Here is a 6,000-nt window from a genome sequence, read left to right on the forward strand (position 1 = left end):
ACAAGTAACACCAAAGAAATGCAAACTATTATAAGAACATACTATGAACAACTCTACACGAAAAAATTTGACAGTCTGGATGAAATGGATGCATTCCTAGAAACATAAAATACCACAACTGAACCAGGAAGAAATGGAAAGCCTGAACAGACCCATCACCAGTAAGGAGATTGAAACAGTCATTAACAATCTCCAAACAAACAAAAGCCCAGGGCCAGATGTCTTCCCGAGGCAATTCTACCAAACATTTAAAGAAGAACTAATTCCCATTCTCCTGAAACTGTTCCAAAAAAATAGAAATGGAAGGAAAACTTCCAAACTCATTTTATGAGGCCAGCATCACCTTGATCCCAAAACCAGACAAGGATCCCATCAAAAAAGAGAGCTATAGACCAATATCCTAGATGAACACAGATGCGAAAATTCTCACCAAAATACTAGCCAATAGGATTCAACAGTACATTAAAAGGATTATTCACCACGACCAAGTGGGATTTATTCCATGGCTGCAAGGTTGGTTCAACATCCGCAAATCAGTCAATGTGATACAACACATCAATAAAAGAAAGAACAAGAACCATATGATACTCTCAATAGATGCTGAAAAAGCATTTGACAAAGTATAGCATCCCTTCCTGATCAAAACTCTTCAAAGTGTAGGGATAGAGGGCACATACCTCAATATCATCAAAGCCATCTATGAAAAACCCACCACAAATATCATTCTCAATGGAGAAAAACTGAAAGCTTTTCCGCTAAAGTCAGGAACACGGCAGGGATGTCCATTATCAGCACTGCTATTCAACATAGTACTAGAGGTCCTAGCCTCAGCAATCAGACAACAAAAGGAAATTAAAGGCATCCAAATCGGCAAAGAAGAAGTCAAATTATCACTCTTCGCAGATGATGTGATACTATATGTGGAAAACCCAAAAGACTCCACTCCAAAACTGCTAGAACTTGTATAGGAATTCAGTAAAGTGTCAGGATTTAAAATCAATGCACAGAAATCAGTTGCATTTCTCTACACCAACAACAGGACAGAAGAAAGAGAAATTAAGGAGTCAATCCGATTTACAATTGCATCCAAAACCATAAGGTTAGGAATAAACCTAACCAAAGAGGCACAGAATCTATACTCAAAGTCCACTTCTTTAACAAATACTGTGGACATCTACTAGTTTGTAGATGCTCTCCTAGATAATTGGAATACAAATGTCATTGATATATACTTATGGAATCTTGTCAGAACAAGTTGTGATGATGTATCATCCTTGAGATCTGACTATTAAACTTCCACTAATCTTGTCACAGTTTATGGGGCTCTGACCTGCATTCTTCTATCTCTGTACTTAAAATCTCAATGAGAGGAGAGGAGAGGAAATCAATTCTGATTTGCCTACTAAATGAGCAGTCCCCTTATTATATTCTTGTATTTTTAAAAAAGTAGCTTCATTAGTTACATGTTATTTAATTTTTCCGTCCAAGAGAAAAACTGATTCTCAACTAGCATTGGCTCTTTTTTTCACACAGATGGTGGCTTTTCTTGTCTTCTATTTTTCCATTTCAAATCATCTTTTCAAATCATCACTTTCATTTTGTCATTGCCTAACTAAAACCCACCGTACAATCTTTTCTGTTTTCTTAAATCCCAACATTTCAATCCAAGCATAGCATGATGAACTGGGTTTAAAAGGATCAATTTTTAGGAGGGCTGTATAATGTGTTGAGATCTGTTTTCCCATATTTCACGTGCTGAAGTTCTTATGTTGAGTACCTCAGAATGTAACCTCATTTAGAAATAGTCATTGCAGATGTAATTCGTGAATTGACATCTCCTGATGTTGAAACAAACAAACAAAAAGTAGCATAAATTGCTAAATATAATTTAAAAATATAACAAAATATGATAAAATATTTTAAAATATATAATAAAATAAAAATGCAAAAAACAAACATATAATAAACATATTTTTAAAAATGAGCTTCCTATGAATTAGGCATTGTGCAAAATGTGTCTGTATCATTTGATCTTTACAGTCAACAATAGGTAACTTTTTAGCCTGTTCCACTCTTCCATTCATTTCTCTTTACATCAAAATTACCATCTCTTCATTATTATCATGTTATAAGTTTTGATAACCAGTAGAACAATTTCCTCAGTTTTATTTTTCCTCAAAGGTGTCATGGCTATGCTTTTTTTCTGTTTCTTTGAATGTCAATATATATTTTATTTATCTGTTTAAAGATCTTATTTACTTATTTGGGAGAGAATGAGCACATGCATGAGTTGGGGAGAGGCAGAGGGTGAGGGAGAAGCAGGTTCCCCACTGAGCAGGGAACCCAACATGACATGGGGCTCAATTTCAAGACCCTGGGATCATGACCTGAGCCGAAAGCACTTGCTTAACCAACTGTGCTACCCAAGAGCCCCTCGATATGTACTTTAAACTCATCCAGATTAAATTAAAATTATGTGTTAATCTGGAGAGATTTGACATCCTAACAATACTAAATTTTTCACTTAATGAAAATCTTGTATTCCTCAACTTATTTAGGCATCACTTAATTTCTCTCAAACATTCCTGAAACGTATATAGTCATTAGACTTAGTTTTTTCACACGTACACATTTATATTTTTATACTGTTCATGTTACATATAAAATACAAGCTCAGGGGCACCTGAGTGGCTCAGTGGATTAAAGCCTCTGCCTTCAGCTCAGGTCATGATCCCAGGTTCCTGGGTTCGAGCCCCGCATAGGGCTCTCTGCTCAGCGGGGAGCCTGCTTTCTCCTCTCTCTCTCTGCCTACTTATGATCTCTGTCTGTCAAATAAATGAATAAAATCTTTTAAAAAAAATAAAATACAAGTTCATTTTCATTACAAGATGTATGATTACTGACCTGTATTGACTTTCTGAATAAATAATTTATTTGAAATTTGTTTTGTATTATTTTTATATATGATTATATATAAAAATTATATATATAATCATATATAAAAATAAAGTTTTATTTTTATATATGATTATATATAAAAATAAAGTTTCATTTTTCCTTTACAATTTTTACACATATCTTAAATCTTTTTTTTATTATACTCCCTAGAGTATAATTAAATTTTGTCAACTTTTTTTCATTAAGTTTGTAATATCATTTTGTTTATAGCTACACTTAACCAGATTTTATACATTCGTGGCAATTTTTAGCTTATTCAAACTGTTGCTCTAAATGGTTTCTTTGAAATTTTGTCACAATTTGTGCTTGTTATTAAATTATCATTTTTTTAATCCTTTATTACATTAGTCTGTTGGATTGCATAATCAAATTGAAATGTTAAATCAACTTTACAATCCTGGAGAAACTCAATTTAATTGTCATACTCTTTTCATTTTTTATTATTCTTTTGATATATGGCTGGATTTGGTTTGCTAATATTTTGTTAAGCATTTTATTATTTTTTTAAGATTTTATTTATTTATTTAACAGAGAGAGAGTGATCACAAGCACGCAGAGAGGCAGGCAGAGAGAGAGGGGAAAGCAGTCTCCCTGCTGAGAGAGCCTAATGCTGGGCTCATCCCAGGACCCTGAGATCATAACCTAAGGCAGAGGCTTAATCCACTGAACCGCCCATTGTTAAGGATTTTAAAACTATGTTTATAAATAAGACTGGTTTGCACTTTTATCTTCTTGACATTTTGATATTAAGACTATTACAGTCTCATAAAATAAGTCAACAGTTCCCCTTTTTTTTTCTATTCTCTCGTGACATTTGTGAAAAATTAGTATTATTTCTTTAGATTTATCAGTGAATAAACTTGTCCTGAAGTACTTGTTTGGTCTGTTTGTTTTCACTGAGAAGGTTTCTTTTTTTTTTTTTTTTTTAAGATTTTATTTACTTATTTAACAGACAGAGATCACAAGTAGGCAGAGAGGCAGGCAGAGAGAGGGGGTGAAGCAGGCTTCCTGCTGAGCAGAGAGCCCTGATGTGGGGACTAATGCCAGAACCCTGAGATCATGACCTGAGCTGAAGGCAGAGGTTTTAACCCACTGATCCACCCAGGCGTCCCTCATTGAGAAGGTTTCTAAGATTATATTTTTGAAAAAAATAAGAATTAGTGTAGTGTTCTATTTCTTTCTGACCTAATTTTAATAAGTTGAATTTTTCAGGAAATTTTCTATTTCACTTAAAATTTCAAATTCATTGAAATATGACTATGATGTCTTTTTTATGATAGTTTTAAATAACTTTTTATTGTCAAATATAACATAAATAGAAAAAATAATAAGGCAAATGTAGTGTTCATATTAAGCAGCTACACCATTATAATCTTCACAATTTATAATATTTTTCAATGCCTCTGGTCATTGAACAGTGATGTCACTACTAACTTGTTAGAATATCTGCAAAGGAGTACAGAGCTAATCTGGTGAAAACATTACAAAAATATACAATAGCTGGAATTTCATGATTGGTGGATGTTTTCATGGAGGAGATTATGAAAATCATTAAGTGGACTGAGGTTGTTTTGAAAGTACATCAAAGAAAATCTGGCCATGTAAATTGGAAAGAAAGTTTAGAAAGTGATGAAGTATAGGATTTTCTGGGAGTTCGCTTTTTATTTTTGAGTGTGTAGGATATTTAATATTTTTAATCTTTTGTTGTCTAACAAATATAGCCTCTATGAAGATAGTCCTTTTTTTCCTTTCACTTAATATAAGGTAACATAATCTCGAGTTGAAAAGACAATGGGAAATGTATGAAGGTAATACATTATTTATAGGTACTAACATTTTTATTTTGAGTAGACTTTTTAAAATTGAAGTTTGTAAAACAACATATTTTGTGTCTGGGCTTGCAAGAGCTATCCGATCAGTGTTTTAAAGTTGTTATAACATTAGTCTGTGAGAACATACAGGCATAGATGCAGATCTTGGGTCTGTCATTTACCTCCAATGATACCTCACATATTTCATCTGTTTCAGTGTTATTATATATAAAATTCAGATAATATGTCACAGGTTTGTGGTGTTATGAATAAGAGCATCTACTGTTGATCTGACTATGCATGTAAATCTCCATTAAATTATACACATGTATTTGTCCTCAAAAGGTATAGTATGACTTAGGTTGTTACTCTAAAAGAAATGAAGACACTAGACTATGAAATAACTGCTTTTACTCTGGTTCTTCTATTTCTCATTGGGCTAATTAGTGACGGGAAAAAATTGCAGGCAAGAGAAAGTATTCCAGCCTCATAAAGGTGGTGGCAAATGCAGAGAATGTAAATGGGGCAAATTATTTTTAACTCATCAGATAGAGGAAAGTAGCTAAAGTTAGAGATTCTAATGATTAACTTTAAAAAGGTATAGAAATTACTAGGCAATTGGATTTTGATACCAAAATATAACCATTATCACAATTTAAAAAAAAACAGTCTTTGTGGTATTTTGATTTATATAGTATGTTACAAAATACATTTGCCTTTGCACCAAATTGATGCCTATTGCTTTATTTATAAGGTTAGAAATCAGAGTAAATAAACCATATCTAATCTTCACAAAGTTTAAATAGTGTGTGTGTGTATATATACAGTAAGCATGTATTTTGCTTTCAATAAATTTCTGCTTCTTTGAATTACTAACAAGTGTTAATGAAAGTAATTTTATCATACAGGAGCAAAGAAACTGAATGACTTATTGAGTTATTCCAGACTGAAACATTGTATATGTGCAGCAAAGAATTTAGTGAACTTTTAGGGCTTTATACCTAAAGTACTAATAAGGTCAGAATTGAACCTGCAAATCACCAGGGTATTGAACTAAATAAAGAGCAACACTTTCAAAGACTTCTTTGCTTATCTTTCCCTCAAGGTAAAAAAAAAAAAAAAAAAAAAAAAAAAAAAAAAAAGACTGTACAAGCATGTACAAGGCACAAGTCAAGGATATGGTACCTAGAAATTTATTTTTGACCACCTATGAAAATAAAGAAGAGTGCTC

This window comes from Mustela nivalis (genome assembly GCF_964662115.1).
Source record: "Mustela nivalis genome assembly, chromosome: 4".
Classification (NCBI taxonomy): Eukaryota; Metazoa; Chordata; class Mammalia; order Carnivora; family Mustelidae; genus Mustela; species Mustela nivalis.